Source organism: Schistocerca cancellata, chromosome 1 (genome assembly GCF_023864275.1).
Source record: "Schistocerca cancellata isolate TAMUIC-IGC-003103 chromosome 1, iqSchCanc2.1, whole genome shotgun sequence".
In the NCBI taxonomy this organism is placed as follows: Eukaryota; Metazoa; Arthropoda; class Insecta; order Orthoptera; family Acrididae; genus Schistocerca; species Schistocerca cancellata.
This window is the reverse complement of record NC_064626.1, coordinates 647,360,656-647,383,664: the sequence shown is the minus strand read 5'-3', so window position 1 is coordinate 647,383,664 and position 23,009 is coordinate 647,360,656. Positions and strand designations below refer to the sequence as shown.

General features: G+C 44.6%; 1 protein-coding gene across 1 annotated transcript in view; it reads left to right on the top strand.

Annotated features, from left to right (window-relative positions):
• The window catches only part of LOC126091812 (neuroligin-1-like), an 803,327-nt gene that overhangs the window by 454,621 nt on the left and 325,697 nt on the right, over positions 1–23,009 (top strand). The gene's annotated exons all lie outside the window — the stretch shown is intronic.

Sequence of the window (23,009 nt, the reverse complement as noted above, 5' to 3'; positions counted from 1 at the left end):
CATATTAAGGAAAATTAAAGTTAATTCTTCGGCTGAAAGCCTAAAAAAATTTCTTTACATAATAAAAGAAAGGCTTTAAAGATAAGCTTTTTCATACTACAGCAGAAACACATCTTAAGAAAACTTGAAGTATATCGTCTGAAGGCCCAAACAATTACTCAAAAATAATAAAAGACAACCTTAAGATAAACACAGAACACGGCTGAAGGCCGTTTCAAGAATTCAATATGATTAAAGAGAAACATTACAGACACGGATTTACATGTTAAAGCCACAGATTCTGAAACAAACGCGGGTGAAAGCCTAATCAGAGCAACAGGAATTTTAAATAAAACACGGCTGAAGGCCTAATCTTAAAATAGTTGTCATGAAGTTCGGCTGAAGGCCATATACTAAACATAAAACAGACAATATTAATACACGGCTGAAGGCCTGGCACAATTCCTGCGACCAAATAAATCACAAACAACAAACAGGGGTGCTCAGAAGTGTTCCAAGGGTTGGTCTGGGGAGGAAACTCTAACCACAGTTTAGGTGAGACAGGAAGCCAAGCGTAACACTAAACAATCGGGTTGCAACACGACCTAGGGACGGCTGAAGAACCAACCAACAGCCTAATCAATTCCCTCTGTCGCAACCGATCAACTGCCTATTCCAGTACGCAGACAGCATTCATCTGCTCAGTAGAAATCACAGAAGCTACAAACAATTCGACGTATACACACTTGCACAAGAACATCTACATCTACATCTACATCTACATCTACATCCATACTCCGCAAGCCACCTGACGGTGTGTGGCGGAGGGTACCTTCAGTACCTCTATCGGTTCTCCCTTCTATTCCAGTCTCGTATTGTTCGTGGAAAGAAGGATTGTCGGTATGCCTCTGTGTGGGCTCTAATCTCTCTGATTTTATCCTCATGGTCTCTTCGCGAGATATACGTAGGAGGGAGCAATATACTGCTTGACTCTTCGGTGAAGGTATGTTCTCGAAACTTTGACAAAAGCCCGTACCGAGCTACTGAGCGTCTCTCCTGCAGAGTCTTCCACTGGAGTTTATCTATCATCTCCGTAACGCTTTCGCGATTACTAAATGATCCTGTAACGAAGCGCGCTGCTCTCCGTTGGATCTTCTCTATGTCTTGTATCAACCCTATCTGGTACGGATCCCACACTGCTGAGCAGTATTCAAGCAGTGGGTGAACAAGCGTACTGTAACCTACTTCCTTTGTTTTCGGATTGCATTTCCTTAGGATTCTTCCAATGAATCTCAGTCTGGCATCTGCTTTACCGACAATCAACATTATATGATCACTCCATTTTAAATCACTCCTAATGCGTACTCCCAGATAATTTATGGTATTAACTGCTTCCAGTTGCTGACCTGCTATTTTGTAGCTAAATGATAAAGGATCTATCTTTCTGTGTATTCGTAGCACATTACACTTGTCTACATTGAGATTCAGTTGCCATTCCCTGCACCATGCGTCAATTCGCTGCAGATCCTCCTGCATTTCAGTACAATTTTCCATTGTTACAACCTCTCGATACACCACAGCATCATCTGCAAAAAGCCTCAGTGAACTTCCGATGTCATCCACCAGGTCATTTATGTATATTGTGAATAGCAACGGTCCTATGACACTCCCCTGCGGCACACCTGAAATTACTCTTACTTCGGAAGACTTCTCTCCATTGAGAATAACATGCTGCGTCCTGTTATCTAGGAACACCTCAATCCAATCACACAATTGGTCTGATATTTAGGATTTTCTGCCAAGTCAGTACATAGAATTTTACTTTCGAATTCATTGAACGCCTCTCGCATAGCTCTCTTCACACTACATTTCGCTTCGCGTAATTTTTGTTTGTCTGCAAGGCTTTGGCTATGTTTATGTTTGCTATGAAGTTCCCTTTGCTTCCGTAGCAGTTTTCTAACTCGGTTGTTGAACCACGGTGGCTCTTTTCCATCTCTTACGATCTTGCTTGGCACATACTCATCTAACGCATATTGTACGATGGTTTTGAACTTTGTCCACTGATCCTCAACACTATCAGTACTTGAGACAAAACTTTTGTGTTGAGCCAACAGGTACTCTGAAATCTCCTTTTTGTCACTTTTTCTAAACAGAAAAATCTTCCTACCCTTTTTAATATTCCTATTTACGGCTGAAATCATCGATGCCGTAACCGCTTTATGATCACTGATTCCCTGTTCTGCGTTAACTTTTTCAAATAGTTCGGGTCTGTTTGTCACCAGAAGGTCTAATATGTTATCGCCACGAGTCGGTTCACTGTTTAACTGCTCAAGGTAGTTTTCAGATAAAGCACTTAAAAAAATTTCACTGGATTCTTTGTCCCTGCCACCCGTTATGAACGTCTGAGTCTCCCAGTCTATATCCGGCAAATTAAAATCTCCACCCAGAACTATAACATGGTGGGGAAATCTACTCGAAATATTTTCCAAATTATCCTTCAGGTGCTCAGCCACAACAGCTGCTGAGCCAGGGGGCCTATAGAGACATCCAATTACCATGTCTGAGCCTGCTTTAACCGCGACCTTCACCCAAATCATTTCACATTTCGGATCTCCGTCAATTTCCTTCGATACTATTGCACTTCTTACCGCTATAAACACGCCTCCCCCTTCACTGTTCAGCCTGTCTCTGCGGTATACATTCCAATCTGAGTTTAGGATTTCGTTACTGTTTACGTCTGGTTTCAGCCAACTTTCTGTCCCTAGTACTATATGGGCGTTGTGATCGTTTATTAATGAGAGCAGTTCTGGGACCTTTCTATAGACGCTCCTGCAGTTTACTATTAGCACATTAATATTGTTATTCCCTGTTGCATTTTGCCTACTCCTATCTTGCCGCGTCTCAGGAGGCGTCTTGTCGGGTCTAGGGAGGGGATTCTCTAACCTAAAAAACCCCCATGTGCACTCCACACGTACTCCGCTACCCTTGTAGCCGCTTCCGGCGTGTAGTGCACGCCTGACCTATTCAGGGGGACCCTATATTTCTCCACCCGATAGCGGAGGTCGAGAAATTTGCACCCCAGATCTCCGCAGAATCGTCTGAGCCTCTGGTTTTAGCCTTCCACTCGGCTCCAAACCAGAGGACCGCGATCGGTTCTGGGAACGATACTACAAATAGTTAGCTCTGATTCCACCCCGCGAGCGAGGCTTTCCGCCTTCACCAATTCCGCCAACCGCCTGTACGAACTGAGGATGACCTCTGAACCCAGACGGCAGGAGTCATTGGTGCCGACATGAGCAACAATTTGCAGTCGGGTGCACCCAGTGCTCTCTATCGCCGCCGGTAGGGCCTCCTCCACATCTCGGATGAGACCCCCCGGCAAGCAGACAGAGTGAACACTGGCCTTCTTCCCCGACCTTCTCGCTATTTCCCTAAGGGGCTCCATCACCCGCCTAACGTTGGAGCTCCCAATAACTAATAAACCCCTCCCCCCGTGTGCCTGCTCGGACCTTGCTGAAGGAGCAGCCACATGTCCCCTCACAGGCAGAGCGGGCGATGCCACACGGCCAGCCTCCACATTGACCTTCCGCCTCGTGCGCCGCGAACGCCGCTGAACCCGCCACTCCCCTTGGGGAGAGGGTGGCCCAACCGCGCCCGGTACCCGCGAAGATGTCTCGACAGCAGGGACAGTGGGTGAAGCATGTAACACCTGGGGTGTACCTTGCGACGCACCAGACTCCCCACTGCCGCTACACTCCGAGGCAGCAGCCTGAAGACGGCTGACCGCGGCCATCAACACGCTCAGCTGTTCGCGAACAGTGGCCAGCTCCTCCTGCGTCCGTACACAGCAGTCACACATCCTATCCATCCTAAGGAAACAATTTACTGAAGGGAGTTAATCAACCTTTAACTAGACTGCTAATTCACTAAAGGCGGCTGCTTATTCAACAAACTGTGGTTGCTAGCCACTTCTTGTAGAAAACAATGAAAATAGCACTACCTGTCTCTGGACTGTATTGAAAACAAACTCTAGCACTACTGGCACTATGGATGACTACAGGGACTCTCTCTTACTGTATTCAAAACAAACACGAAATCTATGGAACACTATTACTAGCACACGAAAAATAAAGCTTCCTAAAAGCAAATACACACGGAAGAAGAAGTGACAAATAAGAAAAATACAGTTAATACTTAAATTAAGGTAGCTCGCTGCACAGCAGACGTGAAGCAGGCGGCAGATACGACGACACTGACACTACTGGCACTATGGCTGACTAAAGGAACTCTCTCTGACTGTATTCAAAACAAACACGAAATCTTTGGAACACTATTAAGAGCACTCGAAAATTAAAGCTTCCTAAAAGCAAATACACACGGAAGAAGAAGTGACAAGTAAGAAAAATACAGTTAATACTTAAATTAAGGTAGCTCGCTGCACAGCAGACGTGAAGCAGGCGGCAGTTACGACGACCTTCAGTACCTCTATCGGTTCTCCCTTCTATTCCAGTCTCGTATTGTTCGTGGAAAGAAGGATTGTTGGTATGCCTCTGTGTGGGCTCTAATCTCTCTGATTTTATCCTCATGGTCTCTTCGCGAGATATACGTAGGAGGGAGCAATATACTGCTTGACTCTTCGGTGAAGGTATGTTCTCGAAACTTTGACAAAAGCCCGTACCGAGCTACTGAGCGTCTCTCCTGCAGAGTCTTCCACTGGAGTTTATCTATCATCTCCGTAACGCTTTCGCGATTACTAAATGATCCTGTAACGAAGCGCGCTGCTCTCCGTTGGAAAAGCAATCACTGTGGAGCAACAAGGACGAATCAATTCGACACGAAAAGAGTTACCACAAGCGGTCGGCGACCAAATACACGTCGTCCGATGAGACGGCCGACAGAACGACCAACCCAGGTCGTTCCCACTTAAGTTACTTGTGTCGGCGACGGTCGGGCGAGTCTTGGCTGTCCGAAGCTGACTGCAGCTCCAACCCGACTCAACTCCATGTCTGTTCGGAACTCGGAGACACGGCGACCCGGACACACTGGCTCGGACCCATCCATGCAGAGGTAACTCTTGCCCATGGGCCACGACATCTCTGCACAAGGAAGGAACCGACCCACGTCCTGCCATAGGACCAAGTGACGAGGCCCAGAAACGGTCCAAAGACCAAATACACGTCGTCCGATGAGACGACCAACCGAACGACCGACCAACGGTGGTCCCGCTCCAATCTCCCTCCGTCGGACAGTTCACGTGTGTCGCCAGCGGTCGGCGGGCACGGGCTGTCGCCGCCTCACGGGCGCTCCGTCCCCGACTTCACTGCTGCTGCGTCCGGACTGAACTATCGACAGACGAAGACCCGGAAATACTAGCGGTCGCTCCAGAGATGCAGTTATCGATATATGCTGCTGCTGCCACTCACGGGCAAGCAAACCAGCAACCTAGTGATGCCAGTAAATCGAATCAAAAGAAAAAAGCGAGGCGACAGAACCACAAAAACAAGATGACGAGCAATAAACGGCATAACCGCAAGCCGCGCAAGGGTCAACTCCGAGAATTTACTAGCCTGACAAGCGATAAAATGCCTTCTCTTGATTGTGTTCGCGACAACAGTTCGGCTATTTGCCTTCGTCTTGGTTATTGAGCCAGTTCCGTTAACATAACCAGAAGTTATTGACGATGGGCAATCGCAATCTACAGCTTGTTCACGAGGTCCTGACCGAGTTTTCGGGGATGTCCGGGCAAGGGAGGGCACACCCTCCGCCTATTGGAGGCCAGTGCAGGGGAGGGGAACAACCTACGCTTTCCTCAAGTAGGGCTGCCGCTTTCTCGTTTGGCAAGGCAATCGCTTCATAATGGCTACGGGACACACAAACAGCGTACTGTTAGTGCACCAGTGTTGACAGTGGCTGAGTAAAAAACACTCGTGGCCTTAAGTGGGAATTAAGAAAAAACTTTCCGCCTCTGGCAACAGGCCAGGTTGCAACGACCTTTACTTTCTGTCAGTATGGAGCCTCTACCAACCTCATATCTGACTCTTCGTAAAGTAAAACTTGTTGCATTCACACCACTCCTCTAGATCATTCAACAACAAAGCTGGAAGACGTGTCTCAGCTTCACGAAAGAAGCAAGCACAATTAACGGTGGAACAAAGCATAGTAAATATTATCTGCTGGTAAGTATACTCTATATAAGTAATAAAGGTCTTGATAGTCATCTGCGTTCAAGCAGTGTTTTACGTAATTAAAGTGATACCTTTCATTATGTAAAAACAACACAAGGCATTGTATAATGTTATCCTTTACTGTTCTATCTGCTCACAGTCCTATAGAGAAGTTTCGATCATTTACCTTTCGAAGTCTTCTTCGTACTAGGTTTGGCGAATTGATTCCAGCAGGCTCCCTATTTGCTCTGAAATTGTTCACCACTAAGAAACTTCGCAAGAAAATGGTAGATGGGAAGTTATCAGTGACATTGCAGAATATATCAGTAATGTAATGCTTCCTGCATTTGCATTGAAGGTATACGAAACTATTTAACAAACATAGAAATTTACTGATGTTAAACTCTAAACCTTCAACCATTTGAGTAGTCGAAAACGCCATATTTGAATTTACTTGACCAGCTTTTCGATGTGATAGTGGTCCATTTCCTCTATAAGCTGTACCTAAAGGGTCATCTTTATCTTCGAGACCAACACCCATCCTGTTACTGTAACCCCACGTGCTACGAGCAAGAACAACTCGTGATTTAACGTGGCGCCTCAGAGAAGACAGCGTGCCTAGTCGTTGGCTGCGCACGTTACGTCAGCTGTGTGTGTGGCCTCCGCCTGCTCCTCTGGAGGGTCGACGCTCCACTTACGGCTGCCGTGGCTCTGTATCGCGTTCCACCCACTCTGGCCGCTCTTGCCTTCCTCTGACAAGGACAGCTTCTCCACTGGCTCACTATTCTCCCTCCAGCGAGAAACGTTCTGATTCTCTGTCCTTGACAATGCCCCTTCACTGAAATACACTATCTCTTAACGTGCAACAGGATGCTACAAAACTGTGCAAATTATTTCTTCATGTAAATGAAATATGACAGTCTTATAGCAGGGGTGAAGGACAGGTAGAGTTAAAACAATAGCGGTTAGTCTACGTTAGTCTCCTGACGGTCCGACCCTTCTCTCTCAATAAGCCCATCCCTCACACTCACACTCCGAACTTTTTTCACTCCCCACTCCCCCCTCCTGCTCTCCCTCTCCCCATACCCCCCCCCCTCCCCCAACCACTCAAGGATGTCAGGCCTAGCCCACTTGTGCTACTTGACTTATCTGTTGTCTGTTTCAATCTCCTTGATATTCTAAGTAGGTTTATGCCTGCTTCATTCTCCTTGATGATTACGTAATCAGTGGTAGGAACCTTCATATAGCTAATTCACGTTAAAGTTTCAGTTCATCCAAAATGTCGGATCTATGCCACTAGGGCTACTTTCAAAAAATTCAAGAGAGCGGAAACAGATGGTGGAATCAGCGATTTATTACTTCTTTATAAACCAATTACGCCGTAGCAGGCAGCCTCCGTGCCCACTCGCTTTCTGTCAAAGTTTCTGAGCTTACAAAATTCGCTGTTAACGTTACATGCAGTTCTGAACGTGTCTGCATCTGCAATCCGTATAGTTACGACTTCGTGAACTTTCATAGCATCAGTTGCTTAAAGAATTTTCACAGGAAAAAGAAACATTGCAAACTGCACAATACGTGATGTTATTTCTTTTCATTTCGTTGTAGCATGTAATTTTTAACTTAATAAGACAAAGCTGTCCATATAGCCTCTGATGTTTTCGATGTCGCTCTTAGATTGGCAGTACATCAGAACCACTTCATTTTGGTAGGAAATGGGTAGATGACTGAGTACATAATATAGGGTGCGGAAAGAGATATCGTCTTATTGAATCAAAAGATGTGGCAACTAGTGAATTCTGAATGCAGACCACATCTCGATGTACTGCTTAAGCTGGAACATCAGAGGTTAGCTCAAGTCCTTGAAATGAAAAAGGTGGTCTGCCTTCTCTTATTTCAGTGGCTACGCCCAATTTGATGTATTGTCGACAGTTTCATTGCAGTATAACTTAGGGATAAGGCTTCAAATATTTATTCCCAAAATCTGGAGCTGATCGTTCCTGAAATATACGTCCAGCTTTTTCTAATTTAACTTCGAAGTCATTGAACATTTTATGGAATTTATACAATAGAATAATTTCCAGTCACACAACACGACGAATATTTCTAAATTTAATTCGTGTTCTGTTTGTGTACTTGGCAACACTGAATAATAAGACATAGAACTCAAAAGAACACTAATAATCTCCAAAGTTATGCTGTTGACCTATTCAGATAAGTGAAAAGATCGAACGCCTGCAAGGAGTTTTTTTCTTCTCAAATTAATTTTTTCTGGAAGAAGGGAGTGTGTAGCTAATGAGGAGAGAATCATGAAATCCATTAAAGTGTTATCGCTTCTTCTCGATTACAAATGCCCATAGATTAATCGTATTTCACAGAACTAAATTTATTACATCAGTGTATGCATAGGACTACAAAGTTTTCATTTCGAAACAGCTATACGGTTTTAGAAGGTTTCATGTTTTACGTGCACTCCCACGCATCTTGAGATACTTTTTACAGTTCGATTGGATTCACGGTTCTCAATTACGTTTAACAAATTTTCAGTATGATCCCTCCGGACGTACGACCAGCATCCAGGTGTCAGCCAAAGTCGTCCAGCACTTTAGCGACGGAGTCTGGAGTTACTGAATTCACTTTGTTGCTGTGACGCGTCACAGTTTGCCCAAAGAGAGGGGGAGGGGCGCCGCACATAGATGGAGTATTTCAGAAACACCCACACACTATCGGATCAGAGAACCTTGAAAGTTAAAGGTAGCGAGATCCGCACACCTATCGATCGTTGAGGCAGTTCATTGTTACTAAATGCTCTTATGTGTATGTGATAGTGCAGTGCAGTGGTGCTCCGTCTTGGGAAAAACTGAAGTTTTTGGCATCTTCTCGCGGTTCTGGAACTGACGGATCTCCAACATATCTAGGCTCGTGGCTCCTCTTACTGCCTATTTTTTTTAATTAAGTACCATAAATCTTTTCTCGAAAATGGCTCAAAACATTTGAAGCTTGGGAGAGACGCTGCTATGTTCAAAAATGGTTCAAATGGCTCTGAGCACTATAAGACTCAACTGCTGTGGTCATCAGTCCCCTAGAACTTAGAATTACTTAAACCTAACTAACGTAAGGACATCACACACACCCATGCCCGAGGCAGGATTCGAACCTGCGACCGCAGCAGCAGCGCGGCCCCGGACTGAAGCGCCTAGAACCGCACGGCCACCGCGGCCGGCTGCTGCTATGTTCCCCATATTCTTACTTTTGGGCGGTTCGCTTTTCCACTTAAATGGAATACAGCCATACAACTGCATACTGTACATGAAAGAAAATTGTTATCTTCCATCTCCGTATCCAGTATGAATTCATAATACCGTACACGTTGTTATTTATGCCATCAGTAATTTTAGCAACTGAGTCATGTATATTTTGAAACACAAACGTGGCCGTAAGACAAGCCAGACATTCACAAGGCTAAAGGCCCCAATACACGCTGTGTCAGGCCTGTCAGTTACACACTACAACAAAATAAGCAGTCTACATTGCAGCTAATATTTACTACAGCAGTGCCTAGACTAAATGTTTTGCTGTGCTGCTTAACAAGTTCGGTGTCGTTCCAATAGCTTCAAAAATTACTAACCTGCCAGTTATGCCAGAAGAGCATACAGCTTCGGCTTAAACTAAGCCGGAAAGCAGACGAGATCGTCTGTCATGAGGTCCCCCAGCGATGAAGGTGGGCTCGCAGTCCTGCCTTTAGTTATGTTTTTAGAGTGTAAGAAAAGACGGACGGAAAAATTTCAGGTGTGATGTAAAGAGTGGTTTCTGAAGAGAAAAACGTATTCACACTTGAATTTTCTTAAGAAACTGGCACGATGACGTTAGAGGGGCTAATGTACAAACTTACAAGGGTTGGCGTTGTTGGTACGTTAATTGAGAGAAAGAATGTGGCATTTGCATAAACTGACAATGTCCTTAGGAGAAACAGATATTATACATCGTCATTGCATTACTTTTTTTAAATAATCGGTTTCGATTCAGCATGAATCATCCTCAGATCTGAATTCATCGATTCCAAGAGTAACCTGTCCAACTATCATCAAATTTAAGCGCTACATCACATGATAAAATGTGGCGTAACCTGTGAATTTGCTGATAGCTGGTGCGGGCACTCTTGTAACCTATGCATACAGATGGTTTATGTTGAACCGAAATGGGTCATTTAAAAAATATTGCAACCAATACGAATAATAAATCTGTTTAGAAAACGTAGGACGAGAAATGCGGCCTCTCTTCATCAACGTCTTACGGCAACAGGTTCCTACCTGCGGCGAGAAATTTTGAGTACCTGAAGGTTGCTACGATCATATCACTTCAGGTACTCGTGAAAGTTATATCTGAAACTAATGAAGCAAATTACAAGGGGTCATGTACAGATATGAAAATGCACATATAACTATATGAAATTATTATTTAACATAATTGCAAGAGAAATGAAAAATAAAAAGTAAGAATAATCATTCTTTGCAACCATAAAGATGGAGCGTATGTTTCAGCTTCTTCGCTGCTGTTCTTTATGACTGTCTTGGTTTAACTAATGCTGAGAAGATTCTAATCTTACTTGACTTCTCTCATGTGGTGATTGCCATAGGTTAAGTGCAGTGGATTGCGTACTGCTCAAGCTTAGAGAAGAATAACAGCTATTGATGTAAAGATGTGAGGTGCGCGGAGCAGTTTGTGATAATGAGTGACAGTGAGGAGGCATCTGGCGAACAAATGCATAGCTTCGATCTCAACTTTTACCGGCAGCTTCAACCAACACATCATTCACGAATTTTTCGGAAAACTGCTGCTGGTTTACGATTAAATCGCGGACAACTTTCCCAAACACATCAGAACGATCTTCTGGTTTCAGCTGGCCTGCCGGCCTGTTGCTTACTCCCCCTATCCCCCTAAACACACACACACACACACACACACACACACACACACACATACATACATATATAGACATGTACACAAGCGCGCACGCGCACATACGCATGCCTGATCACTTGGACACAATTCAATTCAGCCGCATGGACGATCGAGTTTTCGTTCTCCGGCACTTGGTACAACCGGACCATACAGGCCAGCCCGACTCCAGTGACAGGCCTGCCTAAGGTTATAGGGGCCTCATCTCTCAAGTGGTACAATGAGCCGACTACTTACAAAACTCTGTTGGATGCAGTATAGCTTACGTCTTGAACCGGCAGAAGAATACATCCTGTGCATTTCGCTGACATAAACAACGGGTGAGGAATTCGTGGCGGCCGCATCAAACCAGTCAGGAAACTGCGGACTTAGGGAAAAAGAAAAAAAAAAAAAAAAGAAACAGCTCTCCCAGGGGTCACCGCCTTGGGGGGTGGGGGAAGCAGCACTGTCCGTGGAGGATTGAGACTTAGTATGCTCTGATCAAGCGGTAGTGTGGCTACGGCAGGTCTCACTGGAGGAGCCAAACAAAGTGTGCCTCACGACGACCCGTCTTCCTTATTTCCCTATTTACGTCTTATTTTCCACCGCTTCCTTTGGGTGAAGACTTTAGCGGCAATAGCGTCGAGAAGAAAATCAATGATAAGGCGGTGCTGGCGTGGAAGCAAACTAGTCTTCATGGGCTAGGGGAGTACACCGCTATTAAAAATCAGTGCTAGGTTTTGGCTGTATAGGTGCACAGAAGTCAAAACTACACTACTGGAGAAAACACGGAAGACAAATCCTGCCGACTGATGGGCAATGAAGAGGCAACCCCATCACTGGGCTAATCCTGCGCATCTCCCGTAACGCCCCTAACACTAAATTGCTGGCCATCTTCAAAGCAAAACGAACCTGGGCCAATCCCAACGAAAACAGATAAGGCTTGTCAAGGATAAGGGTTTAGAAATAGAGGCTAGCAACTTGGAATGTAGGAGGTTTGGGCGCAAATGAGGCTCTGCTGTTCATGGAGTTTACGGATAGAAAAGTGAAAACAGGCATATTAATTGAAATTCAGGCGAAGCTAAAAGGTGCAGCAGAGGTTGAAATATATCCTTTGTTATGCCCATCCGGCTTGGATCTCCGCCCCCCATACCTTTTATAAATCCCTCCAAATCCTTGAACGTCATGCTCTCCGCCTCGCCTATCGCATCCATCTCCCCTCCCCCACGCGGATCCTGTGCGATCTCATCCCCTTCCCCCACCTCCTCCTTTTCCTTGAAAGGTTACGACTCCTGTACACCTCCCGCAAACTCGATCCTCCTCACCCGCTCGTCTCCCCGATCCTCTCCCACCCCCGCCCACTGCCGCGCCTGTATTCGCACGTCCCACCAGGTCTCCATCTCTCCACCCTCCTTACCCTCTCCCAAGGTGGCTTCCGCCAGCTCCCCCTCCCTGATGATGCCCTCCTCCCCTCCATCTACCCCTCCTGCCAACTTTGATCCTCCCGCCCTACTCCTGTGCTTGCTCCTCTGGGCACCCTCCCTCCCTTCTCTCCCTTTTCCCTCCCTCCTCCTTTTCTCCCCCCTCCTCCCCCGGGATTCCCCTCCCCTGTCCCTCTCCTCCTGCCCCCGTCTCCTCAGCCATTGGTATCCTTTTTCTCCCCTCTCCCCCACCTCACCCCTGTTCCCCTCTTGGCAGGTCCCCGGACTCGCACACGCTAAGTGGACATTCGCGCGCCGGAGATCACCGCCATCAGTGTTTCGTGTGTGCCGTCGTGTTTAGTGCTCAGTGTTCACCGTCACACTCCATCGTTCGCCAGTGCCATCGTCATCTTCAGTGTTTGTGTGTCGTCTCATCAGTTAGCAATGTGGATTATCGACGAGTGTGAACGGCTCCGTGTTTGTCTCTATGTGTCTCCTGTTTTATTGCCAACCTTTCTGTCACTTATGTGTCTTCTCACTGTTTTTGCTCCTTGTATATTCTATGGCTGAAGAGCAGCGTAGTGTGCTGCTGACAGCCTGCCTGTTGTACAGGTTGAAAATAACAATAAAGTAAAAAAAAAAAGTTGAAATATACAAAGTAATATACGACGGTTTTCCAGAAAGTAAGTTCCGAACGGCCACGAAATGGAAACCACAGCGAAAACCAGAAACGTTTTATTTGCAACAGTTAGGTACACCTTCCACCTACTTCTCTACATAGTCGCCGATCCAACTTCGAGTATTTTCGTAGTGTTGTATCAACTTTCCAATATTCTTGTTATAGAAAGCAGCCGCCTGTACTTTCAGCCAGTTATCTGCACTGGTCTGCTGCTCGTTGTCTGTGGAAAAATTTAGTCTTCATAGCCACCGGTTCTTGTGAGCAGAGATGAGACTCAGGGGAGCCAACTACGGACTGTATTGTGGGTGATCAAACACTTCTCACTGGAAACGCTGCAGCAGCGTCTTCATTGGCCCTGCAGTGTGCGGCCGAGAATTGGCTTGAAGAAGGAACTGCTCGACAGTTGTGTTATGTGGACTGCATGACACAAGCGAAATCTCTAACCAGGACCTCATACTTGGCGGCAGACGCTATTCCCTACGTGCTCTCTTCACTCAAAACTGAAAAGAGCGACGCGACACGATCGACGGGCATACTAGAGACACTGCCCAGCATATCTGTGCAAAGCTTTACCGGATTTTCCCAGTGGTTTCCATTTCGCGACCGATCGGAACTTACTTTATGGACAACATTCGTATAGCGAGGTTTCGGAGAAGTGGAAATGGTAAGAGACATAAAATGGAGCTTAAGAATAGTAAGTTATGCGAGTGAAAGGACGCTTACAGTCCAGATTTACTATACACAGAAGTCATCTAACAGTTATAGGAGTACATGCCCTGGAGGATGGGAAAGACTATGAAACAGAAGAAGACTGTTTTGAAGCATTTCAGAGAGATTAACAAGTATAACACAAATCATGTTATCATAAGTGAGGACCTAAACGCAAACCTAGGGAATAACCCAGTTCCAAATGTAGTGGGCCCTAATGGACAACAGCATATTGACAAAAATGTAATTAATTTCGCAACCAGTAATGATCTAAGAATTTCTAAAACATATTTTTAAAAAGAAAGAGCCCATACGTTCACGCGGAGATTGATAAGAGATTATGCCATGGCCAGCAGCAGGATCAGTACACAGATATAAGGTGTTAATGTCTCGTTGCAGTGAAGTAAAATCCCAACACTTCTTGTTGGTGCCAAAAATTGCTTTACTAAATACATGGACATGGACAGGACCAACCATAAAACTAAGACGAAAAATAAATATGTGTATAAAATGAACACTGCGCGGGATTAGCCGAGCGGTCTATGGCGCTGCAGTCATGGACTGTGCGGCTGACCCCGTCGGAAGTTCGAGTCCTCCCTCGGGCATGGGTGTGTGTGTTTGTCCTTAGGATAATTTAGGTTAAGTAGCGTGTAAGCTTAGTAAGCTTAGGGACTGATGACCTTAGCAGTTAAGTCTCATAAGATTTCACACACATTTGAACATTTATAAAGTGAACCTACTACTGAGTCAAGGGATTACGTGCACAAGTTATCATAATTTGGGGTTCTGTCATTGTTTACTAGCATTGGGTTGAAGAAGTGTAGGGCCTTCGCGAGCACGCAGAAGTGCCACAACACGACGTGGCATGGACTCGACTAATGTCTGAAGTAGTGTTAGAGGGAACTGGCACCATTAATCCTTCAGGGCTGTCCACAAATCCGTAAGAGTACAGCGTGGTATGGAGACATCTTTTGAACAGCACGTTGCAACGTATCCCAGACACGCTCAATAACGTTCATGTCTGGGGAGTTTGGTGGCCAGCGGAAGTGTTTACACTCAGAATAGTGTTCCTGGAGCCATTCTGTAGCAGTTCTGGAGGTGTGGGGTGTCGCATTGTCCTGCTGGAATTGCCAAAGTCCGTCGGAATCCACAATGGACATGAATAGATGCAGGTGATCAGACAGGATACTTACGCATGTGTGGTCTGTCAGAATCGCATCTAGACATATCAAGGGTTCCATTTCACTCCAACTACGCAGGCATACACCATTACAGAGCCTCCACCAGCTTCAACAGTCCCATGCTGAGAAGCGGGTCCATGGATTCATGAGACCGCCTCCATAACTTTACACGTCCATCCACATGATACAATTTCAGACGAGACTCGTCCGACCAGACAACACGTTTCCAATAATCGACAGTCCAATGTCGGTGTTGACTGGCCCAGGCGAAGCGTAAAGCTATGTGTCGTGCAGTCAACACGGGTACACGAGTGGGCCTTCGGCTCCGAAAGCCCATATCGATTATGTCTCGTTGAATAGTTCACACGCTGGCACTTGTTGATGGCCCAGCGTTGAAATCGGCAGCAATTTGCGGACGGGTTGCACTTCTGTCACGTTCAACGATTCTCTTCAGTCGTTGTTGGTTCCGTTCTTACATGATCTTTTTCCGGTCGAAGGGATCTCGGAGATTTGATGTTTTACGGGTTTCCTGATATTCTACATCTACGTGATTACTCTGCTATTCAGAGTAAAGTGCCTGGCGGAGGGTTCAATGAACCACTTTCAAGCTTTCTCCCTACCGTTACACTCTCGAACGGCGAGAGGGAAAAAGGAGCACTTAATTGTTTCTGTACAAGCCGTGAATTCTCTTATTTTACAGTGATGATCATTTCTTCTTATATAGGTGGGTGCCAACAGAATTTTTTCGCAATCGAAGGAGAAAACTCTTGATTGAAATTTCATGAGAACATTCCGTCGCAACGAAAAACGTCTTTGTTTTAATAATTGCCACTCCAATTCACGTACCCTGTCTGTGGCACTGTCGCCCCTGTATGACGGTAATACAAAACGAGCTGCCCTTCTTTGAACTTTTTCGATGTCATCCGTCAGTCCCAGCTGATGCGGATCCCACACCACACAGCAATACTCGATAACAGGGCGGACAAGCGTGGTATAAGCAGTCACTTTAGTAGAACTATTGCACCTTCTTTCTGCCAATGAATCGCAGTCTTTGGTTTGCTCTACCCACAATATTATCTGTGTCATCGTTCCAATTTAGTTTATTTGTAATTGTAATCCCTAAATATTTAGTTGAATTTACAGCCCTCAGATTTGTGTGACTCATCGCGTAATCGAAATTTAGCAGATTTCTTTTATTACTCATGTCAGTAACTTCACACGTTTCTTTATTCATGGTCAATTGCCACTTTTCACACAATACATATATCTTATCTAAATCGTTTTGCAATTCGGTTTGGTCATCTGATGACTTTACAAGACGGTAAATGGCAGCATCATCTGCAAACAATCTAAGACGGCTACTCAGATTGTCTCGTATGTCGTTAATATAGATCAGGAACAATAGATGGCCTATAACACTTCCTTGTCTATTACTACGAACTGAGACCTTCCTGACAGGAAATCACGAATCCAGTCGCACAAATGAGGCGATATTCCGAAGGTACGCAGTTTGGTTAGAAGACGATTGTGAGGAACGGTGTCGAAAGCCTTCTTGAAATCAAAAATATGGAATCAGCTTGACGTCCCCTGTCGATAGTACTCATTACTTCGTGAGTATAAAGCGCTAGTTGTGTTTGACAAGAACGATATTTTCTTAATCGGTGCTGACTGTGTCAATAAATCGTTTTCTTCGTGGTACTTCATAATTTTCGAATACAGTATATGTTCCAAAACCCTTCTGCAAATCGACGTTCGTGATATGTGCCTGTAATTTGGCGAATTACTCCTACTTCCCTTTTTGGGTATTGGTGTGACTTGAACAATTTTCCAGTCTTTAGGTTCGGATCTTTCTCTGAGCGAGCGGTTGTATATAATTGCTAAATGTGGAGCTATTGTATCAGCATACTCTGAGAGGAACCTGACTGGTATACAATCTGGACCGGAGGCCTTACCTTTATTGAGCGATTTAAGTTGCTTTGCTACACCGAGGATATCTACTTATATGTTTCTCATCTTGGCAGTAGTTCTTGATTGTAATTCAGGAATATTTACTTCGTCTTCTTTGGTGAAGGAGTTTCGGAAAGCCGTGCTTAATAATTCTGCTTTAGTGGCACTGTCATCAGTGACTTCATCGTTGTTATCGCGCAGTGAAGATATAGACTGCGTCTTGCCATTGGTGTGCTTTATGTGTAACTAGAATCTCTTTGGGTTTTCTGCCAGATTCCGAGACAGTTTCGTTGTGGAAATTATTAAAAGCATCTCGCATTGAAGTACGCGCTATATTTATAAATTCTGCAAAACTTTGCCAATCTTGGGTATTTTGCGAACCTTTAAATTTGACATGCTTTTTTCGTTGCTTCTTCAACATCGAACTGATCCGTTTTGTGTACCGTGGGGGATCAGAACTATCACTTATTAATTGATGTGGTATATATTCCATAACTGCTGTCGACACTATCTCTTTGAAATCGTTCCACATCTTTTCTACGCTGACATGATTAGATCGGCACACTCGTGAAATGGTCGTACTTGAAAATCAGCACTACCTTGGAGATACTGTGTCCCGTCGCTCGTGCACCGGCTATAACACAGCTCTCAAACTCACTTAAATCTTGATAACCTGCCATTGTAGCAGCAGTAACCAATCGAACAACTGCGCCTGACATTTGTTGTCTTATATAAGCGTTGCCGACCGCAGTGTCGTATCCTGCCTGTTTACATACCTCTGTGTGTGAATACGCATGCCTACACCAGTTTCTTTGTCTCTTCAGTGTATATATATATGTACATGTACGTTTACCCATATACATGAACACTAAGGTCTGCGGTATGGTGACTGCGATTTTGTTGTTGGCTTGAATTACTATCACTGCATGCTCCATGGTACTTAATCTAAAGGTAACCCCCCTTTTGTGACTACAGTTTTTGAAGTTGGCTGTATTCAGGGTGATGCCTATTAACGTTGAAAATCTCAGAAGTGACGTAGATGAGGCTGAGACAGCCAATTTAGTATAAGACACTTGGGTCGCAAATGTCGGGAAATACCCCTAAAGTGGATGAAAAATGTTAAAGATGCGACGCCGTCAGAAGGCGTATCTCGCCAAACGTGCAGTGGTTGAGCCTATTGGTTTGTCACACCTTATCATCCAAATACTAGCCAGTTAGTCCGCAGCTCGTGGTCGTGCGGTGGCGTTCTCGCTTCCCGCGCCCGGGTTCCAGGGTTCGATTCCCGGCGGCGTCAGGGATTTTCTCTGCCTCGTGATAACTGGGTGTTGTGTGATGTCCTTAGGTTAGTTAGGTTTAAGTAGTTCTAAGCTCTAGGGGACTGATGACCATAGATGTTAAGTCCCATAGTGCTCAGAGCCATTTGAACCAGCCATACTAGCCAGTTATCCACTTCGGTATGTGGGGTTCAGGGTTCGAGTCTTGCGTCTGGTAGGTAGAATTTTTTACATTGAGTTAGACAACTGTGTGTTTACATTGAGGTAAGATTTGTTATTTGATTTTCGGGTCTCGCTGTCTGCGTTGGTTTATTGTAAAATACAGTACCTACGTGTCTATTATTAAATAACGTCTATAAACAGAAAAATCTGGGACCAAAGGAAAGAAACGCAAAACAAGAACAGCTCTGCCTTGGTTACAGCAAGATCAATAATTTTGTAGCTTCTAGGTTTACAACAGATCACATTTATAAAAGGCGCACGAAGTTTCCACCGTTTGCTCGAATACAAGTATTGCAACGCTCAATCAACCCTTCACGGCAAAGCTCAACCGCTGCACTTGTAGCGAGGTACATCATCTGGTGACGTCACATGTTCAACACTTCGCATCCGTTTTTGGGGTGTTTGCGATGCGGCCCGCAGTCTCATATTAACTTACTTGTCTCAGCCTCATCTATGTTGCTTTGAAGAGTTTTAAACATTAGTAACAATAACCATGTATAACATTAGTAACTCTTTATTTGATATTATCAACTTTTATTGGTGAATGCATGGTTTCGCGGTGATATGAATTAATAAAATTTTCTCGGACTTCCAGCGGCCTCAGGTAGTCTCCCTGTATACGCGTGTTCCGGTCAAAGAATGTATAGATCTCCTCTCCCAGTTATTTGATAACACAATAGTGGGACTGTTTAAGCACACGTTGACATCGTCGTACTTCCTACATGGCGGCCAGTATTTCGACCAGTTGGACGACGTGTCTATGGGAAGCCCATTAGCTCCATCCATAGCCAACCTTTTTATGGAAAAATTTGAAGACATCGCCTTGGACACGGCTCTAGCTAAGCTAAGTTGCTTTTATCGTTACATCGATGACACTTTTATCATCTGGCCCCATGCTCGTGAAAAACTGGGAGAATTTTTAGAACACATGAACAGCATTTACGACCACATCGGTCACATCAAGTTTACGATGGAAGTAAAAGCAGTTGGTGCATTTCCCTTCCTTGACGTCCTCATTCGACGGAAAACCAATGGGCACCTCAGCCACAGTGTCTACAGGAAATTGACTCACACAGAACGGTATCTGCACGCTCTCAGCCACCACCATCCGGCAAAAAATCGTGGCGTTCTAAATACCCTCCTCCATTGTGCTAAAGTCGTCTCAGACGCAGAAAGTCTGCCACTGGAACCGAGCCACCTCCGAAAAGTCTTCCGGGAAAACGGGTACAGCCACGGACAGGTGTCACAGGCTATATCTGGTGTGACACGCAAGAAACACACCAACAGAGAAGAGAACACCACCGAAGAAGAAAGCAAGAAACTTGTGTGTTTGCCTTTCTGTGGTACAGTATCGGGAAAGATTAGCCGGCTCCTGAAGAGATATAACTTTTCATCGGTGTTCAGGCCCCCAGCAAAACATCGTCAGCTCATGAGGCCTGTGAAGGATGGTCTATGGGTTACAACGCCTGGAGTGTACAAGATACCATGTCAGTGTGCCTGTTGGTACGTCGGCCAAACAGTACGCACTGTGGAGCAACGCCGGACGGAACACGAGAGGTGCTTACGCCTTCGCTATCCAGAAAGATCAGCCGTGGCAGAACACGCCTCAGAAAATGGACATCGAATTCTATTCGACGAAACATCAGTCGTTATGAAGACGAAGGGATTATGGGAAAGAGTCATAAAAGAAGCTATTGAAATAAAAACCTCTGAAAACAACATCAACAAGGACGGAGGTTTGCAGCTCAGCACAGCCTAGGACCCGGCTATTGCGATGTTAAAAACGGCGCGACGGACGCAAAATGAATACATTACCATATATGGGGAGGAAGAGAGCACCAGTGACGTCATAGCCGGCAGTGCGGCCATATTAAGACGCGGCCACGGCGACACAGCAGTCAGTCTTACCACTTGACAATGACCGGGGAGAGCTCGGTCGAAAGCTTGTGGGATTTTAACCACGTGACGTGGCTGTAAGCCCGAGAAAAGTTTATTAAAACTTTTATGGGCTTATAAATTTTTATTCAGAATAAGAAAAGATATTGTCTTTTATTATGTGACGCAGCGAGTAAATTTGCTGAAAGCTGGACAGGTTATTACTGAAACCGATACATTCAAATCTTACGATGGTTCACGTTGAACCGATACCTGTCATTTTCAGAATTAATGCAGTCAAAACGGGTAATAGATCTGTTTGAAAACCAGTTCCAGACTTCTCCAAGGGCATTGTTAATTTCTGCAAATACTGTATCTTTTCTCTCAATTATCGGGTAGCCAACGACAACCGTAGTAAATATGTAATCGTGTCAATTTTTGGAGCCAGCTTCAATTTCTTAAGAAAATTCAAATGTGAATACGTTTGTCTCTTCAGAAACAACTCTTTACATCGCGCCTCACATTTTGCTCTGTTTTTCTCGTACACTCTTGAAACACAATCAAAGCAAGGATAGCCAGCGCTTCTTCAGCGCTGAGGGACCTGATGACAGATGATTTCATCTGATTGCTCGTCTCGGTTCAGCCGAAAGTGTATGTGGCGTTCCGTAAATCTTACTGCCGTTCTTCCAGCGGACTGTTCAGCTTAATAATTTCTTAAGTCATATTCGAGAAAAGTTGGTTGTTTTGAGAAAGTACACAGTAATTTCCCATAAATGAGGTACTTCACGTACGTCCATGGAGAATTTTTTATTCAGATAAGTCACTGTTTTGAAATATATCTAGAATGACGATACATTCTCAAATTCATAAATTTTATCGAATTTTTTTCTAAAAAGTACGTCTGTGGTTATTTACCCTTGTTTACTTGCAAAGTGAATGCACTTGGCATCACTTATTATTGACTTACCATTGTTTATTTGCTGGGCGAGCTTAACGAAAAATTACTGTGAAACTTCCCAAAAATACAAATTTAAAAGGTCTGCATTGTTTCATTACATGTTACTGTATTTGCTTTCCCAGTTTTTCATACAATGAAGTGTAACAACCTGAAAAATTAATCTACTATTCAGAGCAATACTGAGAATGTCCCTTGACATTCCTGCAAACACTCTCACATAAATTCACTTAAACAATGGTAAGGGACACAACATTGTTTACTTGCTTAAAAAATTATTCACATTTACCTACGTTACAACTACTACAACTACAAGCAGCAATGTTTTTGGCACTCACCACCATTTACATGCACACATCTTGAGAAAGTTGCTATTAGTGAACAAGTGAACGTGTTTTGCACGTAATAACTCTGTTCCACATTGACTGTCCCACAGTCGAGGTCTTCAGTCCAAACTGGGTGTGAAGTTGGAAGATAGTTTCCTTTCACATTTACTGTACAAGGATGCGGCTGTGTTTCATTTAAGTAGGAAAGCAAATCGCCAAAAAGTAAGAATATGGGGAGCACAGCAGCTACATGTTATAGCCCAACATGAAAGTGACTATCCATAGCTTCATGTGTTTTGTGCCATTTCCAAGAAAAGATTCCTGAACTTTTTTTCGGGAAATATTAGTAACAGGAATCACGAACATGAATATGTTGGAGATCCGGTTTTTCCACAGTCGCGATAAGATGCCGAAAATTTCATTTTTTCCCAGGGTGTACGGCCGAGCAAAGTAGCGCAGCGGTTAGCACACTGGACTCGCGTTCGGGAGGATCACGGTTCAATCCCGCGTCTGGTCATTTTGGTTTAGGTCTTACGTGATTTCCCTAAATCGCTTCAGGCAAATTCCGGGATGGTTCCATTGAAAGGGCACGGCCAACTTCCTTCACTGTCCTTCCCTAACCCGATGAGACTGATAACCTCGCTGTTTGGTCTCCTTCTCCAAACAACCCAAACCCAGGATGGAGCACCATTGCACTCGCACATATATACAAGAACATTTCGTAACAATGAACTGCTTCAACGATAGCTGGGCCATAATGGGAGCTACGGGTCTCGTGTTCCACCTTTGTCCTCCAGAGTCATCTGGTCCCATGGTATGTGATTTTTCTTCCTGTATGGATTTCTGAAAGGCTGTGCCTATGTGTCTCCCCTTCCAGAAACTTTGGGTGAAATGTGACGCCCCATAACTACTGCAGTGATTTCAGTAACCCCAGACGTGGTCGCTGAAGTGTGGGGTGGCTTTGACTGTCAGCTGAATGTTGGTCGTACGTCCTGTGGAGTGAGCGTACTGAACATTTTGTGAAATGTTACTGAGAACTGTAAACCTAAGCGTAATTGTAAAAAGTATCTCAAAGATGCGGGAATGCTTGTAAAAAACACAACTTTTAAAATCGAATAGCTGTTTCCAAAATATAAACATTGAAATCCTATACGTACATTCATGCAGAGGATATACCGTGGTATTCTAAAATCAGATGAATCTATGCGCGTTAATAATCAACAACAACCGATAATACTTCCATGGGCCACATGATTAATTGCATATTAACTACCAACTTCCTTCTACCAGAAAATCACAGGCTGAAAAGGAAGAAACACCTTCCATGCGTTCGAACTTTTCAT